This window comes from Pseudophryne corroboree, chromosome 6 (assembly GCF_028390025.1).
Source record: "Pseudophryne corroboree isolate aPseCor3 chromosome 6, aPseCor3.hap2, whole genome shotgun sequence".
In the NCBI taxonomy this organism is placed as follows: domain Eukaryota; kingdom Metazoa; phylum Chordata; class Amphibia; order Anura; family Myobatrachidae; genus Pseudophryne; species Pseudophryne corroboree.
The window spans coordinates 719,972,287-719,985,859 of NC_086449.1; the positions used below are offsets into that span (position 1 = coordinate 719,972,287).

At 48.7% G+C, this 13,573-nt stretch overlaps 1 protein-coding gene and 1 pseudogene across 4 annotated transcripts in view; one reads left to right on the plus strand and one right to left on the minus strand.

The window, feature by feature from the left end:
- Positions 1-13,573, plus strand: part of CYFIP2 (cytoplasmic FMR1 interacting protein 2) — a 147,457-nt gene that overhangs the window by 34,973 nt on the left and 98,911 nt on the right. The gene's annotated exons all lie outside the window — the stretch shown is intronic.
- Positions 3,535-3,653, minus strand: LOC134939055 (5S ribosomal RNA; annotated as a pseudogene).

Sequence of the window (13,573 nt, forward strand, 5' to 3'; positions counted from 1 at the left end):
TGATATACAATATTGTTCTCCAACTTTCTAGTATTTGTGGTTTTCTGTTAGAGGGAATCACCTTTTAGTGTTTTGCTCCGCCACTGGGATAAGCACCCCAAGTCTTTTAGTTTTCATCAACAATATATGTATAATTGTCCAGGTTTTACTTCTGCTTCCTCAATATAAGTCCTTAGTTATCATCTACAATATATGTATAATTGTCCAGGTTTTACCTCTGCTTCCTCAATATAAGTCCTTAGTTATCATCTACAATATATGTATAATTGTCCAGGTTTTACCTCTGCTTCCTCAGTATAGGTCCTGTTTAGAGTCCGGGTCGGTAAGGGGTCTGCCGGCAGACTTGTACTCCTATCTAGGATGTTTATAAATTAAGTGATAAAGACCACATATCAAATAAAATTGCTGTCCCATACCCTTTTTCTGCAGCGGGGTACATTGGTTTCCACAGGGAAACATCAGGGTGTAGAGATGGATCTTTATCCCAGGATGCATTGGGGCCTCATCTATAACCCCGCCTCCAGTTTCGAGTTGGTGCCCTGCAGAGCAGGACACTTAACAGGGGGGCTGCACTGGGCAGCCCTGAAAAAGCTTTTAATTAGAAGACTTCATGGGCCGCAGCGCTTATATGTCAGAGTGGCACTCTGCCCTGCGGCTCCGTCACCTCCCCAGCAGCGTCGCATACTCCCGCTGGCTCAGTTCCCGGGTACTTGTGGCGGGGACGCTCCGTCATTGGGCACACGGTTGCAGCGCTCTCCTGGTTCGCGTGGCTGCTATGAAGGGAGGAGGTAAGAGGGTCCCCCAGGTTGGACCTGCCATTAAATCGCGTTCCGAACGCAGTCTAGGGAGACGGACTGCACCGCTGGCGTGGACACTGTCACTGAGCAGGGACCCCACTATATCCACCAGGGCATAGGAGTGCAGGGCGGGTGTACTAATGCCCTCTTTAATAAGACTCCATAGTACCAGGTGGTGAGGACCATCATAAGGGAGACGGCGCTTGACCTGTAACCCCTACCCCAGCCCAGGATGCCATCTACTGCTGGTGTTCCCACCCTGGAGCTGCCTCACACTCTCCCTCACTCCCTGACTGAGACACTGGGGGTCATTCCGAGTTGTTCGCTCGTTGCCGATTTTCGCTATACTGCGATTAGTCGCTTACTGCGCATGCGCAAGGTTCGCAGAGCGCATGCGCTTAGTTATTTTACACAAAAGTTAGGTATTTTACTCACGGCATAACAAAGCTTTTTCATCGCTGTGCTGATCGTAGTGTGATTGACAGGAAGTGGGTGTTTCTGGGCGGAAACTGGACGTTTTATGGGAGTGTGCGGAAAAACGCAGGCGTTTTAGGAGTGGCTGGAGAAACGGGGGAGTGGCTGGGCAAACGCTGGGTGTGTTTGTGACGTCAAACCAGGAACGAAAAGGACTGAGCTGATCGCAATGGCAGAGTAAGTCTGGAGCTACTCAGAAACTGCGGGGTAATCGTTACGAGAAAATTAGCAAAGCTTTCGTTCGCAATTCTGCTATGCTAAGATACACTCCCAGTAGGCGGCGGCTTAGCGTGTGCAATGCTGCTAAAAGCAGCTAGCGGACGAACAACTCGGAATCACCCCCACTGTGCACCATCTTCTAAGCATAGCTGCAACTGGTCTCTGGGACTGCAGGGCAAGGTATCCTCTGTAAATCCGCCTGTCCACAGCGCTGTGATTTTACAGACACTTAAGTATTCTACATGTCAAAATAAAGACAGCGTTAGTTAAGAACAAGTGTACCTGTGCCAGAATATATTGTACGAGTATTCTGATATATACAGGTGGGTCCATGGTTATCTTGGCCAGTTTGCTGCGCCTAGGCACAACGTGGTTTATAAACATAAACCCTTCATTTATTGTTCTCAGCTGCAATACAATACAGAGAACAATACAGCAGGGGATTGAGTCATTACAGTAGGGGATTAAGTCCGACTGCCCAGCCTCAGTTAATCCTATTAAAGGTCAAGATAAACATGGATCCATCTGTACATCTGGTCTCAGACCGCGCTTTGTATATATATATATATATATATATATATATATATATATATATATATTGTAACAGGAGTCTTGCTAGAATGTGCTCTGCTACAAAAATCCACCAGGCTTGTGCAAAAACAACAAATACCTTTTATTCAGGTAGCTCAAAAACCAAGATATACATAAAACAAAGATCACTGACTTTAGTATAAACTACCAGGGAGGTTAGGCCCTGCCTCACTCCCTCTTACTTAGAACCCTTCAGGCCCGGCATCCTGACACTAGTGGCCCAGCCCTCCGGATCCCACTGTCCCTAGCTGGCCTATCACCTGGACACTAACTGCCTTCAGGAGCCCTGACTCATGGGAGAGACTCTGCTTTAAACCCAGCACCCATGTGCTGGCTGATGAAGCAGCTTATTGGGCTAAAAAGCCTATAAGACCTGGTCTGGGCCAAATGGATGGAAACCCGGTCCATCCACACTTCCCAACCACCCTCATGACCCTGTGTGTAGCTTACAGGTGGCAAAGTACCTCTCCTGCCACATGGAGGTGGATGATCACTTGACATCAAGTCAACCTCTCCCAGCTCCATTACCGCTTCCTCCTCACTCCCTGTCAACGGATGAGCAGCCGGGAATCCCACATCCTCATCTCGTGTCTCCATAAACACATCTTCTGTGAGCCCCTGTGGCTGCCATGCTCCATCTTGAACAGGTTCCACTGAACTCAGGGCTTTGTTCCACTCTTCACCCAAGCTACTACGACATTCCCGTCCTAGGGGTTAACAACAAAACACTGCCATCTGATGTGGCTCTCTCTTGTTGCTTGCAAAATTCCCGTGGATTTTCTGTGCGCTGCGCAATAATGGCTGCAGCTTCCTCCATGCTCTGGAATGGCAATACCAACTGAATGTACATTAGTGCCTGTAAATGCTCTACCTCTGAGGAAGGGCCCTCATTTCCACTTTGCAGGCAGATGGCCTTACTAGTGGCATGCAAAATTGTATGTACAAAGAGAAAAAAAAAAAAAAAGTATGACACTAGTTTGGGCGCACTCTTGTTATTAATTTTTGATGATGATCAAATGAGATAAAGGCCTAAAGCTTGATATTGACGTCTAGGGCTAGTACTCTGCTATCCTTTTAAATAACCTCACAACAGGATATATTCTGCATGAATAGCCATATTTATATAATGAAAAATGTGACTGGAAGGAATACCAATTTATGTTGCAAAATAATGTGTGAAATGTTCAGATCTTAATTATACCTGGATAATTGCATAAAGGAAGGTAGCTACATCACAAACTGCCTCCGTCTGCCAAAGATCTGTACAAACTTTGTTTGTATTAATACGGCCCGGATTAGGGTTGGATTAGTGGGTGGGAGAGCCCACACACTATGAAATGATTTTTAGTAACTTGCCACTGTCTTTAATGGGTAATTCATAGGAAGATTAGGAAAGTAGTTGGAATCAGTGAAGTAGTGATACTGCTGTTGACGTTAATACCATAGGAGGATCTCTCTACTTCACCGGGTATTCCCTAGTAGTCACCCATCTAGGTACTGACCCAGCCCACCTCCGTTTAGCTTCCAAGATCGGACGAGATTGGGCGTGAACGGAGGGGTATGGTCGTAGAGAGAAATTGCCCTATATCGCCAATGAGAGTGCACCGAAACGGAAGGATAGATTCCTTCTCGGGAGAGAATGTTACGAGATTATAAAATGATTAAATAAATACCGATAGATAATTAGGTGTGAATCTGCTGTCCACGTTAGACTGGCAAGACGTGTACCCTAGGGGACTGGTCCGCCTGAATCGTGGATGGCAGGGAGCCTTCCGGGCCTTAGGCACTGGCAGCTCTGGCTCAACTTTTCTGTTCCTTCTGGCTGGAACAGGGAATACAGTATAGCCGGGTTCCAATAGAGTATGGTACCATTCTTCCGCAGCCTGCACCACCGTTGGCATCATTTACCCCGAAGATGGCATCTCCACTTCGGCTGATAATGTCTCTGACCCAACCTTCGGCATAACGTCTTCAACAATTGGTGTAGCTACGTCTGTGTCTGAACTGAAACTAGGCATAGCCAATGGTTTTAGCTTAGAAACCTCCTTCTGAAGCTCCGCCAAATCTTGCGACAGAGCCTTATTGGCCAGCACCAAACTCCCATATCGTGTCTGGTCACAGGAGATTTCCTCTAATCATCCTTGGCTATGTACTACAAAGTTTTCAGATCTGGGTTTAGCCTTTGCCAAGGTTTTCTGCAACTCTGACACCTGGCCTGAGAGCTTGGCAATCTTCTCTACTCCTTCCCAATTTGGTCAGAGAGTCAGACAAAAGAGATTCCTTCTCCTCCAGCTTTTGCGTTAAGGTGTTCATCACATTCTTCCTTAAGCTTTTCCTGCTCCTGGTCCTTTAATTGGACATTGCTTTCAAGGTCACTTATCGTGTGACACCAAAAAAAAGGTTCCATGCTAAAATCTTCCCCAAGATCTGGATTACTCCCCAATAAGCTCTCCACTTCACTCTCCAACTGTGGGGCTTTAATAGGGTCACATAAGTTCCGGACCTGAGGTGTTAGAGCTGTCACCCCTTTTGTGACAACAAAATAACAATAAATACCTTTTATTCATGTAGCTCAAAAACAAAGATATACATAAAACAAAGATCACTGTCTTTAGTATAAACAACCAGGGAGGTTAGGCTCTGCCTCACTCCCTCTTACTTAATAAGGAACCCTTCAGGTCCCGGCATCCTGACACTAGTGGCACAGACCTCCAGATCCCACTGTCCCTAGCAGGCCTATCACCTGAACACTAACTGCCTTCAGGAGCCCTGACTCATGGAAGAGACTCTGCTTTAAACCCAGCACCCAGGTGCTGGCTGATGAAGCAGCTTCTTGGGCTAAAAAAAAGCCTATAAGACCTGGTCTGGGCCAAATGGATGGAAGCCCGGTCCATCCACACTTCCCACCCACCCCCAGTACCCTGTGTGTAGCTTAGAGGTGGCAAAGTACCTCTCCTGTCACTCTCTCTCTCTCTCTCTCTCTCTCTATATATATATATATATACCAGTCCAATGCAGTTTTGTTGTCTTACTAAAATAACTATCTGCATTGTCACTGTGACTGTGTGTGCCTGTATCTGCTGTGTGGATTTCAGTGTATCACAGCTTTAACTATCTAACTTTCTCTAACGTCCTAGTGGATGCTGGGGACTCCGTAAGGACCAAGGGGAATAGACGGGCTCCGCAGGAGACATGGGCACTTTAAGAAAGAATTTGGATTCTGGTGTGCTCTGGCTCCTCCCTCTATGACCCTCCTCCAGACCTCAGTTTGAATCTGTGCCCGGACGAGCTGGGTGCTGTTCAGTGAGCTCTCCTGAGCTTGCTGTAAGAAAGTATTTTGTTAGGTTTTTTTATTTTCAGGGAGCTCTGCTGGCAACATACTCCCTGCATCGTGGGACTGAGGGGAGAGAAGCAGCCCTACTCTCTGCAGATAGGTCCTGCTTCTTAGGCTACTGGACACCATTAGCTCCAGAGGGATCGTACACAGGATCTCACCCTCGTCGTCCGATCCCGGAGCCGCGCCGCCGCCCCCCTCGCAGAGCCGGAAGACAGAAGCCGGGTGAAAGAAGCAAGAAGACTTCGAAATCGGCTGCAGAAGACTTCAGTCTTTACTGAGGTAGCGCACAGCACTGCAGCTGTGCGCCATTGATCCCACACTATACCCACATACTCCGGTCACTGTAAGGGTGCAGGGCGCAGGGAAGGGGGAAGGGGCGCCCTGGGCAGCAATTAGGACCTCTTGGCAAAAGTTTGACATATATACAGTTGGGCACTGTATATATGTATGAGCCCCCGCCATAATATTGTACATAAACGCGGGACAGAAGCCCGCCGCTGAGGGGGCGGGGCTTCTTCCTCAGCACTCACCAGCGCCATTTTTTCTCCACAGCTCCGCTGAGAGGAAGCTCTCCAGGCTCTCCCCTGCAGATACACGGTAGAAGAGGGTACAAAAGAGAGGGGGGGCACATAATTAGGCGCAAAAAGCAATATAAACAGCAGCTACTGGGTTAACACTAAGTTACTGTGTGATTCCTGGGTTATATAGCGCTGGGGTGTGTGCTGGCATACTCTCTCTCTGTCTCTCCAAAGGGCCTTGTGGGGGAACTGTCTTCAAAAAGAGCATCCCCTGTGTGTGTGGTGTGTCGGTACGCTTGTGTCGACATGTTTGACGAGGAAGGCTATGGGGAAACACAGCGGGAGCAAATGAATGTGGTGTCTCCGCCGACGGCGCCGACACCTGATTGGATGGATATGTGGAAGGTTTTAAATGATAATGTTAATTCCTTGCATAAAAGGTTGGATAAAGCTGAAACCTTAGGACTGTCAGGGTCTCAGCCCGTGCCTGATCCTATGTCGCAGAGGCCGTCAGGGTCTCAGAAGCGCCCACTATCCCAAATTGTTGACACAGATACCGACATGGATTCTGACTCCAGTGTCGATTACGATGATGCAAAGTTACAGCCTAAATTGGCTAAATCCATCCGTTATATGATTATAGCAATTAAGGATGTGTTGCACATCACAGAGGAAACCCCAGTCCCTGACATGAGGGTTCATATGTATGGGGAAAAAAGGCAGGTGGTGACCTTCCCCCCTTCACACGAGCTAAATGAGTTATGTGAAAAGGCTTGGGAATCTCCAGATAAAAAACTGCAGATTTCCAAACGGATGCTTATGGCGTATCCCTTCCCGCCAACGGACAGGTTACGCTGGGAATCCTCCCCTAGGGTGGACAAAGCTTTAACACGCTTATCCAAGAGGGTAGCCCTGCCGTCACAGGATACGGCCACCCTAAAAGATGCTGCGGATAGAAAGCAAGAGGGTACCCTGAAGTCCATTTATACACATTCAGGTACCTTACTAAGGCCGGCAATTGCGTCGGCCTGGGTGTGTAGTGCTGTAGCAGCATGGACGGATACCTTATCTGAGGAACTTGATACCTTAGACAAGGATACTATATTAATGACCCTGGGGCATATAAAAGACGCTGTCCTATATATGAGAGATGCTCAAAGAGACATTAGCCTACTGGGCTCTAGAATAAATGCAATGTCGATTTCTGCCAGAAGGGTCCTGTGGACTCGGCAATGGACAGGTGATGCCGACTCAAAGAGGCACATGGAGGTTTTACCTTACAAGGGTGAGGAATTGTTTGGGGAGGATCTCTCGGACCTGGTCTCCACAGCTACTGCTGGAAAGTCACATTTTTTGCCATATGTTTCCTCACAGCCTAAGAAAGCACCGTATTACCAAATGCAGTCCTTTCGATCACAAAAAGGCAAGAAAGTCCGAGGTGCGTCCTTTCTTGCCAGAGGCAGGGGCAGAGGAAGGAAGCTGCACAACACAGCTAGTTCCCAGGAACAGAAGTCCTCCCCGGCTTCCACTAAATCCACCGCATGACGCTGGGGCTCCACAGGCGGAGCCAGGCCCGGTGGGGGCGTGTCTCCGAAATTTCAGCCACAAGTGGGTTCACTCACAGGTGGATCCCTGGGCAATAGATATTGTGTCTCAGGGATACAAGTTGGAATTCGAAGAGATACCCCCTCACCGATACCTCAGATCGGCCCTGCCAGCTTTCCCCTTAGAGAGGGAAATAGTGTTAGCTGCAATTCACAAATTGTATCTTCAACAGGTGGTGGTCAAGGTTCCCCTCCTTCAACGAGGAAAGGGTTATCATTCGACCATGTTTGTGGTACCGAAACCGGACGGTTCGGTCAGACCCATATTGAATTTAAAATCCCTGAACATATACCTGAAAAGGTTCAAGTTCAAGATGGAATCACTCAGAGCGGTCATCGCAAGCCTGGAAGGGGAGGATTTTATGGTGTCTCTGGACATAAAGGATGCATACCTTCATGTCCCCATTTATCCACCTCATCAGGCGTACCTCAGATTTGTGGTACAGGATTGCCATTACCAATTTCAGACTTTGCCGTTTGGTCTCTCCACTGCACCGAGAATATTTACCAAGGTAATGGCAGAAATGATGGTACTCTTGCGGAAGCAAGGGGTCACAATTATCCCATACTTGGACGATCTCCTCATAAAAGCGAGATCCAGAGAGCAGTTGCTGATCAGCGTAGCACGCTCTCTAGAAGTGTTACGACAACACGGCTGGATTCTAAATATTCCAAAGTCGCAGTTGATTCCTACGACTCGTCTGCCCTTCCTGGGCATGATTCTGGACACAGACCAGAAGAGGGTTTATCTCCCGATGGAGAAGGCTCAAGAGCTCATGACACTGGTCAGAAACCTATTGAAACCAAAACAGGTGTCGGTGCATCACTGCACGCGAGTCCTGGGATAGATGGTGGCATCATACAAGGCCATTCCCTTCGGCAGGTTCCATGCGAGGACCTTTCAATGCGATCTACTGGACAAATGGTCCGGATCACATCTTCAGATGCATCGGTTAATCACCCTATTCCCCAGGGCCAGGGTGTCTCTCCTGTGGTGGCTGCAGAGTGCTCAACTCCTCGAGGGCCGCAGATTCGGCATTCAGGACTGGGTCCTGGTAACCACGGATGCAAGCCTCCGAGGGTGGGGGGCAGTCACACAGGGAAGAAATTTCCAAGGTCTGTGGTCAAGTCAGGAGACTTGCCTCCACATCAACATCCTGGAACTAAGGGCCATATACAACGCCCTACGCCAAGCGGAGTCCCTACTTCGCGACCACCCGGTTCTGATTCAGTCAGACTACATCACCGCAGTGGCTCATGTAAACCGCCAAGGCGGCACAAGGAGCAGGGTGGCGATGGTAGAAGCCACCAGAATTCTTCGCTGGGCGGAGAATCACGTAAGCGCACTGTCAGCAGTGTTCATTCCGGGAGTGGACAACTGGAAAGCAGACTTCCTCAGCAGGCACGACCTCCACCCAGGAGAATGGGGACTTCATCAAGAAGTCTTCGCACAGGTTGCAAGTCGGTGGGAGCTGCCACAGGTGGACATGAAGGCATCCCGCCTCAACAAGAAGCTACAGAAGTATTGCGCCGGGTCAAGAGACCCTCAGGCGATAGCTGTGGACGCACTGGTGACACCGTGGGTGTTCCAGTCGGTCTATGTATTTCCTCCTCTTCCTCTCATACCCAAGGTGCTGAGAATCATAAGAAAAAGAGGAGTGAGAACAATAATCATTGTTCCGGATTGGCCAAGAAGGACTTGGTATCCAGATCTGCAAGAAATGCTCACAGAGGACCCGTGGCCTCTGCCTCTAAGACAGGACTTGTTGCAACAGGGGCCCTGTCTGTTCCAAGACTTACCGCGGCTGCGTTTGACGGCATGGCGGTTGAACGCCGGATCCTAGCAGAAAAAGGCATTCCGGATGAGGTCATTCCTACGCTGATAAAGGCTAGGAAGGACGTGACGGCTCAACATTATCACCGTATATGGCGAAAATATGTTGCTTGGTGGGAGGCCAGGAATGCCCCTACGGAGGAATTCCAGCTGGGCCGTTTCCTTCACTTCCTACCGTCGGGAGTGACTTTGGGCCTAAAATTGGGTTCCATTAAGGTCCAGTTTTCGGCCCTATCCATTTTCCTTCAAAAAGAACTGGCTTCTCTGCCTGAAGTTCAGACGTTTGTAAAGGGAGTGCTGCATATTCAGCCCCCTTTTGTGCCTCCAGTGGCACCTTGGGATCTTAACGTGGTGTTGAGTTTCCTGAAATCACACTGGTTTGAACCACTCAAGACGGTGGAATTGAAATATCTCACCTGGAAGGTGGTCATGCTACTAGCCTTGGCTTCGGCTAGGCGTGTGTCAGAATTGGCGGCTTTGTCACATCAAAGCCTTTATCTGGTTTTCCATGCGGATAGAGCAGAATTGCGGACCCGCCCACAATTTCTGCCAAAGGTGGTTTCATCCTTTCATATAAACCAACCTATTGTGGTGCCTGCGGCTACTAATGACTTGGAGGATTCTGAGTTACTGGATGTGGTCAGGGCTTTGAAGGTTTATGTAGCCAGAACGGCTAGGGTCAGGAAAACAGAATCTTTGTTTATCCTGTATGCTTCCAACAAGCTTGGGGCGCCTGCTTCAAAGCAGACTATTGCTCGCTGGATCTGTAACATGATTCAGCAGGCTCATTTTGCGGCTGGATTGCCGCTGCCTAAATCAGTTAAGGCCCATTCCACAAGGAAGGTGGGCTCTTCTTGGGCGGCTGCCTGAGGGGTCTCGGCATTACAGCTTTGCCGAGCGGCTACTTGGTCAGGTTCAAACACCTTTGCAAAGTTCTACAAGTTTGATACCCTGGCTGAGGAGGACCTTGTGTTTGCTCATTCGGTGCTGCAGAGTCATCCGCACTCTCCCGCCCGTTTGGGAGCTTTGGTATAATCCCCATGGTCCTTACGGAGTCCCCAGCATCCACTAGGACGTTAGAGAAAATAAGAATTTACTTACCGGTAAATCTATTTCTCGTAGTCCGTAGTGGATGCTGGGCGCCCGTCCCAAGTGCGGACATCTTCTGCAATGCTTGTATATAGTTATTGCTTCAATAAGGGTTATATTATAGTTGCATCAGCGTTGATCTGATGCTCTGTTGTTGTTCATACTGTTAACTGGGTAAGGTTATCACAAGTTATACGGTGTGATTGGTGTCGCTGGTATGTATCTTGCCCTGGATTACCAAAATCCTTTCCTTGTACTGTCAGCTCTTCCGGGCACAGTTTCTCTAACTGAGGTCTGGAGGAGGGTCATAGAGGGAGGAGCCAGAGCACACCAGAATCCAAATTCTTTCTTAAAGTGCCCATGTCTCCTGCGGAGCCTGTCTATTCCCCATGGTCCTTACGGAGTCCCCAGCATCCACTACGGACTACGAGAAATAGATTTACCGGTAAGTAAAATCTTATTTTAACTTTAACTGTATTCTGTACCCTAAGGGACTAGGTGCATCTGGGTCACATATATAATGTGTCACAGTATTTACCGTTAAGTGTATTCTACTGTGTACTCAGTCAGATAATACCGTGTTTAGTCGCTGGTGTTGTGTACTGTGTACACTGTCACATACTAGGGGATTGATTCGCAGGTATTGTACTGTGTCTGACTGTATCGTACTAATACGCTCTGCTGTTACATATCTGAAAATGTCTAACAAAAAGGGCGGGAAGTCCGAAAACGCTCCTGCATCATGCAGCGCATGCGCCAACGATTTGCCTGAGGGGGAAGTTTTGTATGAGAGTCTGTGTACTACGTGCCATACATCTCCCAGTCAGTCCGCAGCTCCTGTACCCACTCAAGAGCCACCTTGGGCGGCGTTCTCATCTATGTTAAATGCGCTTGTGACACGCCTTACGCCCCTATGGGACCTCCTGTGCCATAACAGTCACATATTGTCCCTATGGTCAATCCGCCTCTGGTAGATAATTTGTCTACCCAGTTGCAGCAATTTAATCAATCCTTGGTTAGACATAAAACTGCCCCAAATCACTCTCGTGTCACGGGGTCATCTAAACAGGCTACTTCCTCCTCACAATCCACTAATCTCTCAGAAGATTCTTCTTCTAATGATGGAGAAAATACTGTCCCGTCAGACACTGACACAACTGCTTCTGATGAGGAATCTACAGCACAGTTTGATGTCTCTAAACTAGTGGTTGCTATTAAGCAGATCCTGCAAATATCAGATGATGAGGAGGATTCCACTACAGTGTCTAAGAAACCTGATAAGTTTAAACGCCAGAAGGTAACTAAAACATTATTGCTGCATTCTGGCCATTTAGTGGACATACAACAAAAACCCTGGATTACTCCAGGGAAGAAATTCTCCCTGTTTAAAAGGATGGTAGCTTGCTATCCTCTCCCTGCATAGTTGTGTAAAAAGTGGGAAAATTCACCGCCGGTTGATCCCCATGTCACCCGTTTGGTGGTGTCATCTACTCTGCCTGTCACCACTGTCACCTCACTGAAGGAAGCGACAGATAATCGTGTGGGGGGATGCCTGAAGTCTATTTACTCCCTTACAGGTGCTGTACATAGACCCACTATAGCAGTCTCCTGGGCTGCAAAAGGTATTGAAGCATGAGTTCAGGCAACAGAGGAAGAGCTGCCTCAGAATATATCTGACAATGCCAGACAATTCGTGTCTCATATTACCACCGCCGCCTATTACATACAGGAGGCGTCCTTTGAGGCAGGTGTATTGGCAGCCAAGGCAGCAACTATGTCCATCCTGGCTAGCCGTATTCTGTGGTTGAGGGCATGGAAGGTGGACCTGGACTCCAAAAAGACCTTGGAGGTCTGCAGAGGTTAATCCTTTCCAACTGGGACGGCCTACCTCGTCGGATGAGGTCTCACATTATCTTCTTGACTCCGGAGATTTGTCTGTCGCTGACCTGGTGGCTACAGGACCAGCAGTTGAGCAGGGGCCGTCCCTTCTGGATCCCCAACTTGGTCCTACTGACTACGGATCCCAGTCTGAGGGGTTGGGGTGCGGTGTTGGAGCAACACTCTCTCCAGGGTAGGTGGACCAAGGAGGAATCACTCCTCCCGATAAACATTCTGGAAAGTTTTGTCTCCCGCCCTGCCTCTGTTAAAGAACAGGCCTGTTCAAGTACAGTCAGACAACGCCACCACGGTTGCATACATAAACCGCATATCGAAGCCGCATGGCAATGATGGAAGTGTCAAAAATCCTTTGTTGGTCGGAACGCCATCTGCCAGCAATATCGGCAGTGTTCATTCCGGGAGTCCTCAACTGGGAAGCGGATTTCCTCAGTCGTCAGGATGTGCACGCCGGAGAGTGGAGTCTTCATACCGAAGTCTTTCAACTCCTAGCGGACAAGTGGGGCCTACCAGATGTAGACCTGATGGCGTCTCGAAACAATCACAGAGTTCCGGTCTTCGGATCAAGGACCAGGGATCCTCAAGCAGCGTCCGTGGATGCACTGGCAATTCCATGGAACTTTCGGCTGCCCTACATGTTCCCTCCAGTGTCTCTCCTGCCCAGGCTGTACGGAAGTTCAAACAAGAAGGAGGAATACCACTTCTAGTCGCTCCAGCGTGGCCCAGATGGCATTGGTTCTCAGACCTGCAGGATCTATCAATAGAGTGTCCTCTTCTCCTTCCTCAATGCCCAGACCTCCTCGTTTAGGGCCCTTGTGTCTACCCGGACCTGGCCAGACTGGCTTTGACGTCGTGGCTTATGAATCATCACTCCTGAAGGCCAAACGATTCTCCGAGGCGGTTATCCAAACTATGCTGAAGGCCCGCAAACCGGCTTCTGCGCGGATTTATTACAGGGTCTAGAATACTTACTTCACCTGGTATGCTGCTAAGAATTACGACGCATACAAATTCAGGACTATCAGACTTCTGTTTTTTTTGCAACAAGGCCTGGACTTAGGCCTTCGTCTGGCCTCCCTCAAGGTTCATATCTCTGCCTTGTCTGTGTGGTTTCAGAGAAAAATTGCGTTTGTTCCTGACATTCATACTTTCACTCAGGGTGTTTTACGGATTCAGCCTCCCTATGTCCCTTCTGTGGCTCCATGAGATCTGTC